Here is a 22,246-nt window from a genome sequence, read left to right on the forward strand (position 1 = left end):
GAGGCTGTTGAGTTAGATGGCAACAAACCCATTGAGGGCACAACATTTCAGTCGTGTCAAGTTTTGTTTTTGTTGCAACGTATAGCTGCTTGTGAGTTTAGGAGTTTGCCACACAGTGTGGTTCAGGGGTCAGCAGCATGGGCCTCCCTGGAGAACATGATAGAAAGGCAGAACTGGGGCCACCTACTGAAACAGAATCTGTACCCCAGGTGATTGGTATGCATATTAAAGTTAGAGAGGTACCAGTTGAGAACATTTTCAGGTAGCATAGGAATTGCCAAGTGTAGGACATCAACTCGAAACATTTGTGTTATTAAGTGTGAGTGAGTGAGCGAGTGTGTGTGTGTGTGTGTGTGTGTGTGTGTGTGTGTGTGTGTATTGGGAGGGGGTATGAGAAATCCCATCAAAGAAACCCAGTCAATGGTAGGCATGTGTTCTGTCCTGTGTACATGCTCCTTGAAAGTAGTAACAGCATTTCTACCTTGGTGCACTTAGGACAGTATGATCAATATGCTCCATAGTCACTGCATGGGCTCAAAGGAGTCCCTCCACTTGGCACCTTTGAGGCACTCAGACAGGGTGTCTGTGGGGCCGGCTCCCACTCCTGACAGCCATCTCTAATTGAGCATGCTCCTTTTTACCCTGAGTGTAGACATGGCCCGAGACTGCAAACAATTATCCAGTGCTTACCAATTGATCTGAATTGACACAAGATTAAATCAATTTGCCACCCCCAATTTGAGCAAGACATGAAAACAGATTTTAGCAACAATCAACATTTCTGAAGCTTCAAATGTGTTTGCCCAGGATCCTTTCATCTTGCAAGCCTAATTGCTGGGAATACCTTTCAGGATGGCACCAGAATCACACACCCTTGGAGCTTGGCCATGAGAGGCAGTGATGGTTGCCTGGCAGGCTCCCCAGCCAGAAGTGGGAGAATTGATACCCTATCTGAGACTTTGCTTCTCAGAGACAACAACGGCCCCAGGAGGAAGAACAGATACTTTTTCAAGAAATAATTTGTTCTTTCGAACCATCAGAGCTATCTCTGGGTCTGCAAAGAAGGATGACTGGAAGCCATTCAGAAAGACAACTTAGCAACTGGGCAACTTCAGCTACCACGAGCTTGGACAGAGATAGATAAGTTGTCAAACAGCACAAAATTAATCCTGCATCTCTGAAGCAAGTAAGCTTCCCAGCAGCATGAGGAGTCACCTTTATTTTTCCCTCAGTTGTTTTTATAGAAGAACAGACAAATCTTCCTCTCTTCCGCCACACGTAGAGGTGAATGATAAAACTAGATGTGCCACTAACTGTGCCAAATCAACATTTGGTCAGTTCTTTCAAGAAGAAGCATTTTTCAGGACAGTCAGATACATGACTGTAATCAAATGAGATTGATTATGTGTCTGAATGAATCAGCTTCATTATTTTGGAGTTACATGGACTTGGCGTAGGTCAGCATTTAGATTGTATCCATTTAGTACTCAAAAAGACCACTGGGTACTCTCATATTTGAGTTTCCTTTGAATCCTCATGGTAAGAGGGACGAGCAAGAAACTATGGACACAGCTCCAGTGCTCAAAATCATTGCCACATAATTGACATTTTTTATCCATTTGACGTCAGCAGAGGTAAATACATGGATGATTCTAATAAACGGAAATAGTGAATAACATCAAACAAACGAACAGAAGGCTTTGGATATTGAGAAAGAACCAATAAGACATAGTTAACAATACAGTACATATGGTTAATATACAGCACATTAAAATGCAGTAGAACAATATGGTGCAGTATTGTTAACTAAGGCTATAAACTCAGAAGAAGAGGGAAACTTAGGGTGAATGCTGAGAGTTGAAAAGGAAAAAAACGTTGAACTGTTAAACAAGTCATCCAGTAGACAATATGTGTAGGTTCACTGAGTGTGTTCAGAAAATCTCAGTTGACGCCGTACAGCTTATAGCCAGAGCAATGATCCCAAGGAGATGGTCCTGGATGAACCAGGTTGACAAATCTTGAAAGAATGATCATTCAAACAGGTAAGACATCTTTCTAAACACCACGATTCCTAAGTAACTTTTCTGCAATGTTCAGAAAGGTTTTCTCTAGAACACAAAATGGTAGCAACTAACTCCAGCTTTCATATCTGAGTACTGTAATTTCTATATTCCCCTGGGAGTTATTCCACTATAGATTTATTTTATTACTCTGTTCAGTTTTATGCACGGCGTGAAAACCTAACTTTGAGCCACCAAATGCCATGACGCTAATTCGGTAGTTTTTATACCTCAGCTAACTCCTCTGGGGAAAGTACTATTGAAATATATTCCTTTTTGAGAGAGCTGTGATTTTGCTAATATAAACAAAGCCTATGCTGAACAAAAGACAGGTATTCGAGTGTGTTTATTATACATCCTTGGGATGAGTGTAAAACTCTTTATACAATAAGGAAATTCTCTGTTCATTCTTCTATTAAAATAGTAACTTCTGATTTATTTTTCCAGATTTATTAAGATATAATTCATATGTAAAGTTATGTAAGTTTAAGGTGTAAAACATGTTGATTTGATATACTTACATGTTGCGAAATGACTACCACTACAGTGTTAGTTCACACCTCCATCATCCTGCATAATGACCATTTCTCTTTTTTTGGTGAGAACATTTGAGATCTGTCTTCGAAACTTTCAAGTATATAGTACAGTATTTTGAACTATAAGTGACCATGCTGTGTGTTAAATCTCCAGAACGTACTCATCTTAACAGCTGAAAGTTTATACCCTTTGAGCAACATCTCCCCATTTCTGCCATCTTCCAAGCCTTTGGCAACCAGCATTCTATTCTCCGTTTCTGTGATTTTGACTTTTAAAAAATTCCACATATAAGTGAGATCATATAGTATTTATCTTTCTCTGCCTGACTGATTCCATCTGATATGTTGTTGTAAATGGCAGGATTTCCTTCTTTCTTGTGGCTGAATAATATGCCATTATGTATAAAATATATAAAACCTCTTTTTTATCCATTCATTCATTGATGGACACTTAGGTTGTTTTCATGTTTTGGCTATTATGCATAATGCTGCGGTGAACATGGGGGTGTAGATATCTCTTCAAGATCCTGATTTCATGTCTTTTAGGTATAACAACGTAGGATTGCAGAATCTTATGGTAGTTCTATTTTTTAATTTTTTGAGGTAAATCTGTACTCTTTTTCATAATGACTGTACCGATTTTCATTCCCACCAGCAATGCACAAGGGTCGCCTTTCCTCCACATCCTCACCAGTACTTGCTGTCTCTTACCTTTTCAGTGATATCCATTCTAACAAACGTGATACCTCATTGTGGTTTTGATTTGTATTTTCCTGGTGATTAGTGATTTTGAGTACCTTTTCATGTACCTGTTGGCTATTTGTATATCTTCTTTGGAAAAATGTCAATTCAGTTCCTCTGCTTATTTCTTTAAACGATGATGATGATGATGATGATGACAGGGATTGCTTGAGTTGTATGAAATCCTTACATATGTTGAGCATTAACTGTTTATCAGATATATGATTTGCACATAGTTTCTTTATTTTGTAGGATACCTTTTCATTTTGTTGACTATTTTGTTGTGGTGGTGGTGCTGCAGAAGCTTTTTAGTTAGTTTTTGCTTTTGTTGCTTGTGATTTTGGTTTCAATCCAAAAAATCTTGGTCAAGACTAATGTCAGGTACCTTTCCCCCTGTATTTTCTTCTAGGACTTTTAAAATTTCAGGTCTTATGTTTATTTAATTCTTCAATTCATTTCAAGTTAATTTCTGTGTGTTGTATAAGATAGAAGTCTAATTGTATTCCTCTGCATGTGTTTACACAGTTTCCCAGCACCATTTAGTGAAGAGATTATTCTTTCCCTATTGAGTATTCTTGGCTCTCTTGTCAAAGAGATATGCGAGAGTTTATTCTGGGCTCTCAGTTCTATTCAACTGACCCATGTATCTATTTTTATTCTAGTACCATACTGTTTTGATTAACATAGCTTTGTAGTATAGTTTGAAATTGGGAAATGTGATGCCTCTAGCTTAGTTTTTATTTTTCATGATTGCTTGGCCATTTTGGGGGTCTTTTGTGTGGTTCCATACAAATTTTAGGATTTTTGTTTGTTTCTGTGAGAAAATGCCATTCCAGTTATAACAGGGATCGCACTGAATCTATAGATGGCTTTGGATAGTATGGACATTTTAATAGTATTAATTCTTCTGATCCATGAGTATGGAATATCTTTCCATTCACTTAATATCTTCTTCAATTTCTTTCATCAAAGTTTTTATAGTTTTTGGTGTATAGATATTTCACTTCCTTGGTTAAGTTGTTCCCTAAGTATTTTATTGATCTTGGTGCTTTTGCAAATGGAATTTGTTTCTTTATTTCCTTTTCAGTTATTTCATCGTTAGTGTATAGAAAGACAACTAATTTCTCTATGTGGATTTTGTAACTGGCAGCTTTACTGAATTCATTGATTAGTCCTAACAGTGTTTTGGTGGAGTCATTACGATTTTCTATATAAGATTATATCATCTGCAAACAAAGAAAACTTTACTTCTTCCTTTCTATTGCGGATACCTTTTGTTTCTTTTTGTTGCCTGCTTGCTCTGGCTAGGACTCCCAGTACCATGTTGAAGAGGAGTGGTGAGAGTGGGCACCTTTGCCTTTTTCCTGGTCCTAGAGAAAATGCTTTCATTCAGTCTTTTGCCATTAAATATATTTGCTGTGGGCTTATCATATGTGGCCTTTATTATATTGAGGTATGTTTCTTCTATACCCTGTTTGTTGAGAGTATTTTTTTTTTATCATAAAAGGATGTTGTATTTTGTTCAATGCTTTTTCTGCTTCTGCTGAGATGATCATATGATTTTTATCTTTCTATCAATGTGGTATATTACATTTATTGATTCACGTATGTTGAGCCAATCTTGCATTCCAGAGATAAATCCCACTTAAGGATGATGTATGATCCTTTCAAGGTACTGTTGAGTTCAGTTTGCTAATATTTTGTTTAGAAATTTTGCATCTATATTCATCAGGGATATTTACCTGCACTTTTCTTGCAGTGTCCTTATCTGGCTTTGGTATCAGGATAATGCTGGCCTCATAAAATGACTTTGAGAATGTTCTCTCCTTTTCAATTTTTGAGAAGAGTTTGAGAAGGATTGGCATAAATTCTTCTTTAAATATTTGGTAGAATTTACCAGGGAAACCTGGGCTTTTTTTTGTGGGAAGACTTTTGACTACTGGTCCAATCTCCTTACTCTTGATGGACCTATTAAGATTTTCTTTATCATATTCAGTCTTGATACATTGTATGTTTTTAGGAATATATTCATTTCTTCTAGGTTATCCAATTTGTTGTTATATAATTGTTCATAGTGGCCTTGTATCATTATTTGTATTTCTGTGGCATCAGCTGTAATGTCTCCTCTTTCATTCTGATTTTATTTGAGTCTTTTCTTTTATTCTTAGTTATGCTATTTCATGGTTTATTGGTTTTATTTGTCTTTTCAAAAACCCGCTTTTATTTTTGTTTATCTTTTTTATTGTCTTTCTGGTCTCTATTTCATTTATTTTTGCTCTGATCTTGATTCCTTCTACTAACTTTGGGCTTATTTTGTTGTTTTCCTTTTTTTAGTCCCTTGAAGTGTAAATTTATTTGGGATTTTTTTTTTTTAATGTACTTATTTGTCATCATAAACTTCCCTCTTAGAACTGCCTTTTCTGTACCCCGTAAGTTTTAGTATGTTGTGTTTCCATTTTCATTCATTTCATAATATTTCTTGATTTATTTTTTGATACTTTTGACCCATTGGTTATTCATACATATGTTAATTTCCACATAGTTGTTAATTTTCCAAATTTTCTCCTGTTACTGATTTTTAATTTCATTCCATTGTGCTAGGAAAGATAATTGGTATGATTTGATTCTTCTTAAATTTGCTTAGACTTGTTTTGTGTTCTGTCATATGATCCACCCTGGGAAATGTTTCATTTGTACTTGAGAAGAATGTGTAGTCTGCTGCTGTTAATGGTGGAATATCCTATATATGTCTGTGAGGTCCATTGTTTGTCTGTTGTGTAGTTCAAATCCAGTGTTCCCTTATTGTTTTCTGTCTGGATGGTCTATCCATCATTAAAAATGGAGTATCGAAGTCCTCTACTATTATTGTATTGTTTATTTCTTCCTTCAGATATGTTAGTATTTGTTCAATATATTTGGGTACTCATATATTAGGTTCATATGTATTTATGAATGTTATAACCTCTTGATTTATTGATCCCTTTATCATTATATAATCTTCTTTGTCTCTTATTAATACTTTTTGGTTTTAGTTCTGTTTCTTCCTATATAAATATAGCTATCTCTGATCTCTCTTGGTTTCCCCTTGCATGGTATATCTTTTTGTATTCCTTAACTTTGAATCTATTATGTGTCTTTAAACATGTAACTATAGCAAGTATTTTGTAGACAGCATATATTTAGGTCCTGTGGGTTTTTTTTTTCCATCCATCCAATCCACTCTATGCTTTTTAATTGGAGAACTTAATCCATGTACATTGAGAGTATTTATTGATAATTAAGAATTTATTGATAATTAAGAATTTACTAGTGCCTTCTTATTGTTTTGTAGTTTCCTTGTTTCTTCCTCTCTTGCTGCTTTTCTTTGTGAATTAATAATTTTCTTTAGAGGTATGCTTTGATTTTTCTTCTCTTTATCTTTTGTGACTCTACTGTAGATTTTTGTTTTGTGGCTATCATGAGTCCTGTCTGCCACTCTCCTAGCATCTTTCTATTCCTCCAGTCATGCAGCTCACAATTCAATGCTTTGGGTGGGGCAAGAGATATATCGGCCTTTTTGGCAGCATCCTGCACAGCTGGGGAGGCTCCGTGCTCACTCACTTGATTTCACCTTCCCCATTGAGGAAATCACAGGCTGATAAAATCTCTCTTTGTCCTGAGCTGTGCTGCCTTTGGGGAGAAATGATGCAGGAAATCTCAAACTGTTCCTCTTTTCCTTTCCATTGTGTCCAAGCTTGTATTTTTTTTTTTCCTCTAGCGGTGTGTTGAGACTTCTCCACTGGAAAGCTGGACATCCACAAAGGCTCCCTTATCCATGGGTGATTGCCTAAAACAGTGTTTTCTTGGGCTCCTGGACCATGCCTGAGAGGGTCTGGAATTGGTTCATGAGCCACTGCAGGGTCTGCTGCCCAGACCAAGGTCTATATGCCTATTAACCAATGCGCGGCTGGGCAAGACTCCTCCCAGGTCCCTTGGCATATGTTGCTTGATCACACGATGGCACTTTTGTCTGTGGATGGATGCCAGATTGTTGTCGTTGAGGAGGGGACACGACGAGGGATGTCTTATTCATCCACATTGCTGATATAACCTGTCAGTTCAGTTAGAAAATCGGTCAAAGCAGTTGTTGATTTCAACCCGTGGGAACATCTGGATGAGATATGAAATTTAAATGAATTGTTTGAAATTCACCAGTGCAATAGTTTTAATAAGGAGTGGGAGGATGTATCAAGGAGCCTTAATAATATCAAGCTCAATCTCTTGAAATGGAGATTTAAAACCAGAGTGACATGATATATATTTTAAGCAGTAGATCAAAGTAAATACGGTTTGAGAAATAATATTTTGCTCAATTCTGATCAGAATACAATAGGAAAAATACGTTTAGCTCTGGGCTTCTCTTCTTAACAAACGTAAGTATTCATGAGAAAGTGTCCATGGTGGTGAAGTATTTAGAAACTAAATCATGTGGGAAATGACAGAGGGTATTTAGCCTAATTTTAATCCTGGAAGGAAGGCTTCAGAAAAGTGTCTTTGAGTGATGAAAAACTACTTTGTGGAAGCAAATTCATTCTCTGTTGTTCTAAGATGGCAAAAGTCATAAAGAAGTAAGCACAGTGATAGAATTTTCAAGCGATTAGAACTGCCTGGTGTTTGAATCAGGGCTGGCAGAAGCAGAACAAGATGAGACATAGCAGCAGCAAGAACCATCTGGGACAAAAAAGAAAAAAGGGAACTAGGTTAACGACTGCAGAGCTGAGTTCTTTTTCCTGATTCAAATTCTCTACATAAAAGGAATGAGAACCAAGAAGGTTTTTTTTTTTCCAATAAAAAAATAGACTTTATTTTTAAGAACAGTTTTAGATGTACTAAAGAATTAAGATAGTACAGAGAGTTCCCCTAAATCCCACACTCATTCTTCCCTCTTATTTTAATCGCTTACATTAGTACATTTATCTTTTGTGAATCAACTGTGGGTTTTTACTTTGTGGTTACCATGAGTCCTATATGCCACTCTTCCAGCACCTTCTCATGGTACATTTGTTATAATTAATGAGATAATATTGATATAATATTATTAACTAACTGAAAGTCTATACATTATTTAAATATTCTTAATTTTACCTAATACTTGTTCAGGGTCCCATCCAGGATGGCCCATTACATTTATGTGTCATATCTCCTTAGGCACCTCTAGGTTGTGAAAGTTCCTCTTGTTCTTATTCTAGATGACTTTGACAATTTTGAGGAGTACCGGTCAAGTATTTTGTAACATGCCCCTCAGATGAGATTTGTCTGATGTTTTCCTCACAATTAGACTAGGATTATGAGTTTTGGGGAGGAAAACCATAGAGATAAAGTGCCATTTTTATCACATATCAAGGGTACGTATGAACACCATAGTTTATCACTGTTGATGTTGACCTTGATCACCTGACTGGGGTAGTGTGTGTCAGGTTTTCCACTGTAAAGTTACTCTCTCCCTCCTTTTCCTTTCTGTGCTCTGGGAGGAAGTCACTATGTGAAGCCCACTCTTGGATGGGGACTTATGCTTCCCCTGCTCAAGAGTAAAATATCTACATAATTAATTTGGAAGTTTTCTGCAAGAGAAGTTTGTTTCTTCTCCATATATTATTTATTCGATCATTTATTTATGTTAGCATAGGCTCATGGATATTTATATTATTTGAATTATAACCCAATACTACTTTATTTTTTTGTTCAAATTGTGCCAGCTTGGCCATTGAGAGCTCTTTCAGTCGGCTCCTGAGTTTTTTTTGACATGCCCAATGTAGTTTTTTTTTTTTTAATTTTTTGAGCATTTCTTTACTTTTTGACAGTTCAAGATGCTCCAGGCTCATTTTGTATATTTATTGTCCCAGTACTAGGGTCAATTGTTTCTCCAAGGAATCTTGGTTCCTTTTAATAGACAGTAGTATTGAAGACCAAGATCTGGGTGCTAAATGTGTTCATTGCTTTTGGGGTTTTGCTGCGTCTAGGCCTTCTCAGCTGACAGGACAAGGAGTAAATGAGAATATATGTGTGTATACTAAACCTCATATATAGATCTATCTATAAATATTTATATAGCCATCTGTATGTGCATTAATACTGAGTTCATATTGATGTCTTCAACTTTGGTCTATTACGACATGGATTTTTCCAGCCTTATCTGTAATTCTTACTTGAACAGTGAGAAACCTGGGCCCCCGCTGTCCACCATCCATGTACTTAACTTTTCAGTTCTGGTATCTGGATTTTCCATCCCATAGGAAACAGTTTTATCAACTAGCATACAGTGCTTAAGGGCAGCTCCTTTTGCCTTCAGTCTCACAGACGCCACTTACAGACCCCGAAGTTGCACAGGTCAGCACCACACCTTCTCACTGCCTTCAGTGAGGCAGTTTCATGTATTCGTGATACAGTTAGATTCTCTAGTCCAAATCTGAATTCCTTCTTGAGATCTCTTGGCCTCTTAATATTTTTAAACTTGTCTACATTGAATCACTCTTCATGCTGTAAAATTGTAAGAGTTTGGAGAATAATGTCATGTATCTACCATTACAGTATCATACAGAACGGTCACTCTGCCCTAAAGATTCCCTGTGCTTCACTGGTTTAATCCACTACACTCTCGCCCCTCTCAAACCCAGACAGCCACCGCTCTGTTTACCTTTCTAGTTTGTCTTTTTCAGAATATCATATAATTGGAACATACAGTATACAGCTTTTACAGGATGGCTTCTTTCATTTAGCAATATGCATTTAAGGTTCATCTATATCTTTTCATGGTTTGAGTATTCATCTTTTTTCAGTGAATAATATCCTACTCTGAACAAACCACAGTCTGTTCATTCATTCACTTATTGAATGACATATTGGTGGCTTCTAGTTTTTGTCAATTATAAATTAAGTGGCTGTAAATATTTACTTGCAGCTTTTCCTGTAGCCATAAGTTTTCCAATAAGTTGGGTAAATACCTAGGAGCATGATTCCTGGATCGTATGTTAAGAATATATTTAGTTTTGTAAAAAACTGGCAAACTTTTCCAAAATGACAGTGCTGTTTTTTATTTCCACCAGCAATAAATGAGAATTCTTATTGTTTTGCTTCCTTGCCAACATTTGGCGTTGTCAGACTTTGTTTTTATTTTTGTTTTTTGGATTTTGGCCATTTTAATAAGTATGTGGTAGTATCTCGTTGTTTTAATTCGAAATTCTTTAATGATAAACTCTATTGAGAATTTTTTCGTATAGTTATTTTCCACCTGTTTAACTTCTTTAATGGGGTGTGCATTAAGATCTTTTGCCGACTTTTTAATTGGTTGCTTGTTTTGTTGGTTGAGCTTTAAGAGTATTTGCATTTTTGATACAAGTCCTTTATCAAACACTTGTTTTGCATTGTTTTCTCATAGTCAGTTGCTGTCTTTTCATTCTTGTTAACAGTGTTTTTCACAGAGCAGGAGGTTTTAATTGTAATAAAGTCCAATTTATGAATTTGTTTCTTTTGTCGTGCTTTTCATCTTGTATCTAAAAACTCATGATCAAACTCAACGTCACCTAGATTTTCTTCCACATTTTCTTCTAGAAGCCTTACAGTTTTTCATTTTACATTTAGATCTACAATCCATTTTGAGTTAATTTTTGTGATTGATGCAGTGTTGTGTCTAGAAGCTTTCTTTTTTTTGCCATTTAGACAGCCAGTTATTCTAGCACCATTTGTTGAAAAGACTGTCTTTTCTCCATTGAATTGCTTTTGATCCATAGATCAGTTCACTATATTTGTGTGGGTCTATTTCTGAGCTCTCTATTCTGTTCCAATGATTTATGTCTTTTTTCCTCCCATCAATACCATATTGTTTTGATTACTGTAGCTTTATAGAAAGTCTCGAAGTCATGTAATATTGGCCCTCCAACTTCAGTATTGCATTGGCTATCCGGGGTCTTTTGTCTTTTGATATAAACTTTGGGATTTTTTTGTTTAATGTTTGTATATTTCACCTACAATTGGCATACAATATTATATTAGTTTCAAGTATACAATATAGTGATTAGAAATTTATAAAACTTAAAAAGTGATCACCCCAGTAAGTCTAGTATCCATCTGACACCATACAGAGTTTTACAATATTATTGACTATGTCCCTATGCTGTATTTTACATCCCTGTGACTGTTTCTATAACTGACAATTTGTATATCTTAATCCCTTCCCCTTTTTCACCTATTCCCCTCAAATCTCCCATCTGGCAACCATCAATTAGCTCTCTGTATCTATGAGTTTGTTTCTGTTTGTTTGCTCATTTATGTTGTTTTTTTTAGATTCCACATATAAGTGAAATCATGTGATATTTGTCTTTCTCTGTCTGACTTATTTCACTTAGCATAATACCCTCCAGGTCCATCCATGTTGTCACAAATGGCAAGATTTTATTCTTTTTCATGACTGAGTAATATTCCATAAACTTTAGAATGAGTTTGCCAATATCTGTAAAATAGCTTGCCTGGATTTTGATCAATATTGCATTGAATCGTTTGAAAAATCTCGGGAAGAATTGACATCCTAAAAATAATGAGTCTTCCTATCCACGAACACAATATTTCTTCATTATTTAGATATTTTATTTCTCATATCAGGATTTTCTACTTTTCTGCATATAGACCCTGTACATATCTTGTTAAATTTATAAATATATATTTTATTTTTGTTTTATTGTTAACAGTAGTGTGTTTTAAATTTTAAATTTTAAATCATTTGTTGGAATTGAAAGATGGCATTGGTGAAGGGGTGAGGGAGGGAGGGAAGGGTAGACGGAGGGGAGAAAGATGGAGGGAGAGATTGATTTGGAGGAATTGACTCACAAAATTGTAGGGCCGGCAAGTCTAAAATCTATAGGGCAAGCTGTTAAGATAAAAATTCAGGTTAAGAGTGGATGTTGCAGTCAAGTTTAAAATTCACAGGCAAGGAAGGCAGGCTAGAAACTCAGGCAGGGTTTTTATGTTGCCATCTTAAGGCTAAATTTCTTTGTTGGTAAACCTCAGTCTTTGTTCTTAAGGTCTTTCAACTGATTGCATGAAGCCCATTCACTTTATGGAGGGTGATCTGCTTTATTCACAGTCTACTGATTTAGACGTTAATCACATCTTTAAAAAAATGTCCTGATAGCAACATCTGGACTAGTATTTGACCAAACAGCTGGGCACTACAGCTTAGCTATGTTGACCCATAAAATTAACCATCACATTAGTGTGCACTCTGATTTTATTTTCTGGAAAAGATTGTAAAAAGTTGGTATCATTCCACTCTTAAATGTTTAATAGAATTCACCAATACAAATATATGACCCTGGTACTTCATTTTTTGTAACATTATTAATTGTTGAAATTCTTTAATAGATATAGACCTCTTGAGATTATTTCTCCATGAGTGAGTTTTAATAGTTTGTGTCCGATAAAAACATTGGTCCATTTCCTCTAAGATCTCATTTATGGTATAGAGTTGTTTATAGTATTTCTTTATCATCCATTTAATGTCCATGAGACCCATAGTGATGACCCCTCTTTTATATCTGATATTAGTAATATCCATTTCTCTCTTTTTTTCTGTTAGTCAAATAATCCATTTTTCCCCTTCTGTACAATTTCATTAATTTATGCTCTAATTATTATTATATTTCTTTTTTTCTTGCTTTAGGCTGAATTTAATATACATTGTCTGGTTTTTTTAAATGGAACTTTAGATAGATTATTGATTTCAGTTTTTTCTTTTCTTGTACTTAAAACTATAAATTTCCCACTTAACATTGCTTTTGCTATAACCCACAAATTTTGATGTTATATTTTCATTTTCACTTAGTTTAAAATATTTTAAAATTTCTCTTGAGACTTCTTTGAACCACGTGTTATTTAGAAATGTGTTGTTCACCAAATATTTTGAGATTATCCAGCTTTTATTAATTGATTTCTAGTTTAATTCATTGTGGTCTGAAAACACACTTCGTATGGTTCCTGTCTTTTTAAATTTGTTAAGTTATATTTTATGGCCCAGAATGTGGTCTGTCTTGTGAATGTTCCATGTGAGCGTGATAAGAATGTGTATCCTGATGATTATTTTAAATTCCCAGTTGGATAATTCCAAAATCTGGCATATTTGAGTCTGATTCTGATACATGGTTTGTCTCTTCAAACTGTGTTTGTTCTTACCTTCTAGAATGACTTATAATTTATGTTGAAAGGTGTACATGATATATCAGATAATAGAAACTGAAGTAAATAGGCCTAATGTGAGGTTTTGTATTAACCTATGAGTTGGGGTGTGTTTAATGCATCATGGAGCTGTGGGTGTCAGTAGCTTCAAATTCCTCTGGTGTCTTTGTTCCACCTCCTGTCCCTACAAATCTGGTGCCTGGGTTTCCCTAGGAAACCCTTCTCTAGTACACTCTGTGCCTTGCAGCTCTTTGACCTGTGCCCCACTGTGACTGTGCTAGGGCGCCGTAGATGTGGCAGCAAAGAGTAGACGAGAGAACTTGTTCCTGTTAGGTCTCATCCTTTTAGTGGCCTTATATTTCTGGGCTTGACCCACACAAGTGTGTCTTCTTTCACCTCCCACCTCCTTAGATGAGACAGCAAGGCTAACAGGGGCCAGAGCTGGGTAATAGCCCTTCTACCTTCTGCTTAGATGGGTTAAGGTTCTGATAGTCTTTTTCCACTGCAGAGTAGGTTTTTCTTATAGAGCATGTTCTGAGTGTATTTTAAAGTGTTTTCCCTTCCTCATGCAAGAATTATGAAGTGCTTTTTTTTTTTAGCTCTTCACAGTGAGAATCTGGTGGATACCTGATGTGAAAACCCACAAACTTGTAGCCCACTCAAGAGTGCAGCCCGCTGGAGTGTTTCACTCTCAAATTAGTCCATAGTCGGCTTCCAGCAATTCATCAAAATTAACATTTAAATATTCCTACACATTTGTGGCTCCAGGGCCTTCTGCTCTGGGGAAGCAGAATCCTGGCTGTAATTAATTCTCTGAATTCACCTGTCCAGATTTTGTGGTGGTGATTTGCCCGGCAACCTCGATTCTCTGTTAGCACAAAAAGAGTTGTTGATTTTCAGTTTGTTCAGCTTTCGTTGTAAATATGGCAGTGATGACTTTCAAGATTTTTACATGTTTGAGCTAAAACCAGAAGACATTGGGAGAATGAGACAAGGAAGCAAATCAAAGTTAGATGCAGATTCAAAATTTTGATTTTAGTCTCAAAAGAATTTTCAGCTGTGTCCTACTTTTCTTTTTCTCTCATCGAATAAAGAAGGCTGTGAGCAAACAGCGTAAGACTTTGCTGTTCAGCCATGGAGATGGTTAGACATCAATTCACCTAATTTGAGGTAATTAAAAATCAGAGAAAACAGATTTTGTAGGCTTTCCTCAGATGTGCCATGGAGGGAGAGAGAGAACTGCTCATGATACCTGTGTCATATTATGTCTGGGTGTCTTAGCAGATGGCCCAAGCTAGAAAACTTCCTGTCCTCATTTGTTAGCATTTTTTAATTAAGAGAAATTTATTTATTAATTGCTAAGCCTTGGTCATTTGCTCTATTTTTCTCTGTATATAGACAAGATACTTTTTTTCTGACCCATTTGAGAGTTAGTTGTAGCCATCCTAATGTTTTTGTATGAATCTCCAAAGAATAGAAATTCTCCTGAATAACTACAATAATCACATTCAGGAAATTTAATGTAGATTCAGTATGATCATCTAATATCCAGTTCATTTCAAATTCTCCTAGTTGTCTCTAAAAGGTCATTTATTGCAGTGTTTTAATCTGTTTTCGAATCAAATGCATTTAATTGGCATGTGTCTTTAGTTTTTTTCAATCTAGCATAATTGCCCAAACCTACCTACCTACCTTCCTTCCTTCCTTCCTTCCTTCCTTCCTTCCTTCCTTCCTTTCTCCCTTCATTCCTCCCTCTCTTCCTCCCTCCCTTCCTCTCTCCCTCTCTCTCTCTTTCTTTCCTTTTGGTGGTGGAGGGGTTTTTTTATTACATTAAAATTTTTTAAGAATTCAGAACATTTTTCTTTTCAGAGAGAGTGTCCCTAAGTTCAGATTTTTTATGATTGTTTTCTGATGATTCTTTTCACTTTAAACATCTTGGGCAGAAATAATGCATTTTTTATGTTGTATCTGTTTAAGGAATCACTTCAGGGAACAGGACATCAGTTTTTCGCTCCATTGGTGACATTAAATTTGATTAATTAAAAATCTGGTGGTGTCCGTCAGATTTTTCCATTGTAGAAGAATCATTTAAAATTTGAAATTAGTAAGTAATTGGTGGGGAAACATTTCGAGATGTTGCGAATCTTTTGTTTCTCAACCTTCTTTCCTTCAGTAGTTTAAACATCCATCGATCCACTGAATCCATTGTTACTCTTTGGCTATATAATCATGGTGATTTTTTTTGTCATTTTTTCTATGTTTATTACTTGGTATTCATCTATAAAATAGAGCTTTGTGGTCTCTACACACACATATACATCTATATATATTTAAATATCAGTGTGTGTGTGTGTGTGTGTGTGTGTGTGTACTGGACATTGGAGGAATTTGAAGCCCCTGGCACCTATAGCTACAGACATTATCAGCATGGATGCACAGGCCCTTTATAATTAAGTCTATCTTAATCCACTCCTGTAATTTTACATTTTCATACTCAGACATACTCTAATTTGGCTCGTGAGTATCCCTTAAAGCTTGCTCTTGCATCTTTTTGACAGTCTTTGAATGAATTCTTATTTCCCATTACAATGAGATGTTTCAGGTTTGCTTTGTTATTTCTATATGGAAGATTTAGAATCAGCCATTTCTCAAAGAGCCTAGGTTCCTTTTAGTGGGAAAAGTATTTAAGTTTTGTTTTAATTTTTCAATTACAGTTGACTTTTTCCTCCCCCTTTCACTAGACATGAATGCTTAAGATCAATTTTGAAAGCAGATTTTTTTTGTCTGTATTATGGCGGGGTGGGGAGGAATGTAAGAATATTTTGGTTATGCAAAATTGTCAAAGCTGAGGCCATGAGGAGTTAAATTCTTAAGTGTAATAAATAAAATGTTTAACTTACCTTTTGTAGAACTATATCGGGAGGCAGGCCTAAAACTGGGAGTAATGAGGAAACCAGATTTACTCTCACTCAAAACAAAAGGCTGAGACCAGCAGGGTTGCCACACTATCAACTGCACAGGTGCTATTCATATGGAATGGAGCTTGAATAATATCCCCCAGAGTTATGACATGTGACAGCCCTGGGAAGTTGACCTCCAGAGAGGCCTGTGAGATGATTGGGGCACTGAAGCGGGGGTATCACTAAGGACTGGAGAGGTTAGGAGCATCTAGACAGCAGCAGCAAAGTCTGACTGGAAGCAACTAGATGAAGTCGACTCCATTCAACTCAGAGTTCTTTGGCACATACTGTATACAAGGCCCTGTAGGATACAAGGGAAGTGCTCGGTGAGCACTTAGTAATCCCACAGACTATAATGTTCGTTATTTCAGTCAGTGTTAACAAGCTTATGGTTAGGTAATATTAGTACTCATCATATAGATGGGGAAGCTAAGATTCAGAGTATTTCTAATATGTCAGGTCAACCTGCTTTCACATTGCGGTTGAGCTCCTTACTAACCATGTGTTCTTGGGTAACTGAAGTAATTAGAGACTCAGTCTCCTCATCTGTGAAAAGGGGACAATAATAGGGACATTGGCAACACGAGCTAGAACAACCTCGCACGTCAGCATCTGTATCCCCGGGGAATATTTTAGAGATGTATGGTCTCAGGCCCCACCTCAGAACCAGAACCTCAGAGTTTGGGTCCACCGATTAGTGTTTTAATGAGTCCTCCAGCTGATTCTGAAGCATGCTGGAGGTGGAGAACCAGCAGTGTGAAGGTGAGAAGCATGGGCTCTGGAACCTGACTCCATGGTTTGAATCCTGGTAAAGGTCTGCCTTTTAGCTGTGTGACTTCAGTTACTTAATCTGTGTCTAGTTTCATTCATTTATAAGATGGAGATAATAATAGTACCGACCTCATCGAGATTTTTATGTGTATTTAATATACATAATAATGAGGATTTAAATAATAGTGTCTGCCATATAGTGAGTTATAGTGAGTATTTTATAGCTGTTTGTTAAACAGAATAAAAGTAAGGGCTGTTGGGGGAATTTAGATAATATATGTAACTTGGGCGTGGTGCATACTAAGTGCTCAAAAAACACTAACAGTTGTTATTGTTAGCAACAGTAATGTCATAATAGTAATGTCATAATAACTTGTTCCGAAGTCCCAGAGCCAGTCAGGTGCAGCACTAGGCCTGCAGTGAGCCGTGTCCATTTCTCACAGCCATGCTTTCACCATACGTTGCACTGTGTCCCCCATGAGCAGAGGCTCCGCTTTCAAAGGGACATAAACATAGGCAGTCCATGCTCAGCAGGCGGGCATCATGAGAGAGAAGCCTGGGAGCTGTGGACAGATGCAGCCAGAGCTGCAGGGGAGCGATGGCCTCGGAAGGAGGATATCAGTACAGAAGGAGTGGAGGGAAGAAGTCGATGACCTGCTGGGTCAGAATTAAAAGGGACAAATCATTTCAGCTGGAAACACTGAAAACATTATTTCGAAATTGCTGAGCACATTCAATGGCTGGTATTGCTGTGCTAATGTGTTAATAATAATTCTGCAGTTAGCATTCAAGGCCACTTAAATTTTAAAGTCATTTTATGGAAAGTTTTAATTAGCTCTGGATTGTAACTAACATTCTCCTTAAAACTGTTACGGTGTTTGATTAGGTCTGGGTTCCAGTGCCTGGAAATTAGAGCTGGATTTTACTCAGTGCTCTGCCTTTGGGTTCAAGGCAGTTCATCTTATCTGTGCCTCAGCGTGAGCTTATGTAGCCAGACATTTTACCCACCAGAGATCAGACCTGAGTGTCCCCTCGTCCTCTGTGCAAAAGGAGAAGCGTAGCAGGGCCACTCAGGGATGAAGGTTGGTCTGATCCCTGACTGCAGCCCCTGCCTCTCTCCTCCTTCAGCTGGCATTCCTCCTCCTACACCCCGGATGCCCCGCCTGGTCTTCGGGACAGTCTCCTGAGGACAGCTGCACCACCCAGTGTCCTGCTGTTTCTTCACCTCTTGTCTAAAATCCCTCCTCAGTGTGCAGGCCCCGCTCTGTTCACCTTTCTCTTTTGCATTGTGGCACAGTGGGACCAACTCGAATAGGGTCTTGGTGGATCTAGGTTTGAAAACTGGCTTTGCCACATAGAAACTGTACACCTGAGGCTTATTCATCTCAGACTCCAGTTTTCTCATCTGTGAAAGGGGGGGATACCTCACAGTGTTACTGTGAGGATTAGAGATTATCCAGTGGTTGGCACATAGTTGATATTCAAGAGGCAATATTTATCATCATCCAATCACTGCCAACCATTCTACCATCTGTTCTGCCTGTGTCTTTCTTGAATTACTTTATGGTGTCTTTCCTTCAGCTCTTGAGGGGGTAGACCTGGCTGACTTTTTTGAAGTCCCTCATATTGCTCCCCTACCTACTTGCCTCCTTGGTAGACAGATTTTCCTGTTGACTGGAAGACCCACAGCTTGTGAGCACCCCTGTTACTGGTGGAATCGGGGTTCTTGCAGGTTGCTCAGGCTCATGATGGGGGAGTATAAGATGGCTCTGTTGTAGCACTTAAGCAGAAAGAAAAATAACTGTGGTGGTGTAAACAGCCCAGGCGCGAGGGCTGGTTGATGCAGTTCCTGTAGCTGTGTCTTTGAGGGTCAGGGAGGCTCACAGGAAGTCGAGGGATTCTGAGGGGTGACATGAATCTCACGCACACCTGTAACCGTGCAGCAGGGAGCAGAGAGCCAAACAGAGGCATAAGTGCATGGAAATCACCAGCAGGGAAGGGTGTGGCTTCAGGCAGCTGTCCTGCAGGGGATCCCAGGGCTCCAGCTGGCAGAGTAGAGAGGGGAAGACCGGAAGAACAGAGGAGGGACGCAGTGATCGTCCTTGAGTTTCTTCCCTACAGTGAGTCACCTCATACCTCATGACTATCTGTTCTGGCTGTGCGCCTCTTTCAAATGTGGCTGTGAATTCTTTGAGACCCCAAGCTCCGATTTGTTAGATTCTGAAATTTGGGCCCCTGCCCTGTGCCTAACCACAGCAGGCAAGCTAAGTGGAAACACGAAGAGAATGTGGCCTTTGGAACGACCCTGACCTGACTTTGAATCCAACCTGCAGCATCTACCAACCTATTGGACAGGTCACCTCATGTCTTTGCCTCAGTTTCTTATCTGTGAAGTGGGCAAAATAAGGCTTATCTTTCAGGTGTGAAGTTTCTTTGTTAAGGGACGTGTAGCATAGTGCCTGTTTGACGAATAATAGCTACTTGGTCCTCTGTCACATTAGTGGCTCTGGTAAGGTCTTGGCCTAGACGATTCAGTGAATTGTTCAGGGTGTGACAATAACCCCAAATGACGAAGGCTCTTATTTTTTTCAGCTAATTTAGTCAACTATCTATAGCTAATTCAACCAGTTCTAATTCACCAATGGATAAATTGTCCTCATCATAGGCTTAACCATGCAGCTAATATGGTTTTGAGATAAATTGATTAATAAAGCCATAATTGGAGCTCGATAAATTAGGTAAGTCCAGAAGACTATAAGATCATCTAGCAGTCCAGAAATGACCACCAGCAATATTCAGTTACTCAATTCATTTAGCAATATTCCAGCAAATCTTTACTGTATGTCTCCTTCATGCATGCCGGGGCTGGGACTAGATCTCCTTTGTCAGAGTTGGATATTAAGAGAATGCCAGCGCAGCCGCAGTCAGTCCGAGTAGAATATAATTAGGAAGGGTGACTTCTGTGGGGTCAGAGCTAGAGCAGGAAGATTAAAGCCAGTCAGGAGGTGGAGACAAACTGAGAAAGGAATCAGAAGATAAAGCCAGGAAGCCACAGGGGGTCGAACAAAAGGTCCAGAGGTCGTCCCCACCTGCCAGAGGTGGTGACAGAGCAGAAATGGGAGCAACGTAGATCCTAGTGATCAGGCCAAGACCAGAGTCTGTGTGTGTGGTGGTGGGTGGGCGAGGGCTAGGACTGGAAGGTGGAAGAGTGAACACACAGCCTCCTTCGTGGCTGGCTGGGGAAAGGTGCATCTGTGCATGTGCGATGAGTCAGTGTGATGTATAGGGACCAAACCTCTCACTTGTTAAAATCAACATAAAATACTACATTCTCAAGTCAACTGTTGGCTTTACAGCTGTGAGTCTACCAGCCTTCTGCCGAGGATAGGTAACTGCACAGCCAAATGTGTATGTGTCTGTTTTCCTTGATTTTAATTGTGGTCTCAGCACTGAGCCCATGCCATCTAAATTTACTGCACACCATATTTTCTGAGCAGGGCCATGTCACACGCTTGCTCGGCTTGCCAAGGTCAATTCCCAGCACTAGATGTGTGCCTCTTCCAATTGGCACAAAAGAGCTGTATGTAAGTTACTGGAAGTCTCCACTCAGTGTTCAGTTTATTGTCCAATTCAATTTGGGCTTATACTTTTTTCCTAATAAAAATATTATCAGTGTTTATGCAAATCCTGGCACCTCTGTTCCCTCTGGCAGCTATGGCTACAAACAGAGACAGAGTAGAAGACTGCATCTTCCCTAAAGGATTTTAACAGGGCCTTGATTACCCCCATCTGCCCCATGCAAACATAGCTCAGGCAAGAAGTGTTTGAACCTCTGCACATTTCTTCCCTCTTGTATAATCAGTTGACATTCTTCTATTTCAGCCCTTGGGTAGAATTGCTCCAACGTTAGCTAACAGAGGCTATTTCACCCACCTAGGATCTTTATATCAGAATCTTTATCTTCCTCAGAGAGTTGTCTGCTATTTAAAGGAAAGAGTTTGTTGAGTGATGCCAAATTGTTCTCTGTCTTCAGTTCTGGAAAACCAAGCTCCAGAAAAGCTGTCAGTTTGAGGAAGTCTCAATAAAAGTTCCATGAAAAAATAAAAGTATTCTCCAGCAATATGTCTCAGAATCCAATTGGTGCCTAAGGATGCTCTAAACTTCTTCTGATATTTGACTTCATTACAGCTGATTGATCAGGGATTATATCTGCCACTGAAATGCTGGTTGTACAGGCACACCTCAGAGATATTGCAGGTTCGGTTCCAGACCACTGTAGTAAAGACAGTCATAATCTTTTTTTGCTGGCAGAGGGTCTTGCCTTCAATTTGTAAAAAATGCAACTTCTGTGAAGTGCAATAGAGTGAAGCACATAAGACCAGGAATGCTGGTACTCAGGGAGCTGGTGGGACCCTAGGAGAAGGTTTAGAGCTCTCTAGTTTCTTCATAGGTTTTTTTGAGCTTCTCTTTCTTTATGCGAAAGAGAATTTCACTTCTTGAATCCATTTTATTTATTTATTATTCATTATTATCATTTATGCCTACAGCACCTGGTCTTCCTAAGTGGTCTCGCATCCGAGTGCTAACCGAGCCCGACCCTGCTTAGTTTCTGAAATCAGATGGGATCGGGTTTGTTCAAGGTGGCATGGCTGTAGACCATGGCCCATGGCTCCACTAGGGCGCGAACCCAGGACCTTCTGTGTGTAAAGTAGACGTGCTAACCACTACACACTATGGAACTACATCCACTTGAATCCATTTTAGAAGTGCCTCCTACAAAAGAAAGCTTTTCTAATAAGTCGGTTTCCCAACTAATCTTGTTTACATTTGAACCAAAGCAAAGATGAGGGTGGGGGGTGAAAGAGATCATTAATTTGCAGGGAAATCAGTGTCCTTCCTATTTAACTCTAGCTCTGAAGGTTACACAAGCCCAGAAGAAGCTTCCATATAGGAACATTTGTATGTGCCCATCACA

The 22,246-nt window shown here is 38.2% G+C and overlaps 1 pseudogene; it reads right to left on the reverse strand.

Annotated features, from left to right (window-relative positions):
* Nucleotides 1-21,809: 21,809 nt before the first annotated feature.
* Nucleotides 21,810-21,928, reverse strand: LOC120581778 (uncharacterized; annotated as a pseudogene).
* Nucleotides 21,929-22,246: the final 318 nt, after the last annotated feature.

The sequence above is a fragment of the Pteropus medius genome, unplaced genomic scaffold, assembly GCF_902729225.1.
Source record: "Pteropus medius unplaced genomic scaffold, Ma_sr-lr_union100, whole genome shotgun sequence".
NCBI lineage: Eukaryota > Metazoa > Chordata > Mammalia > Chiroptera > Pteropodidae > Pteropus > Pteropus medius.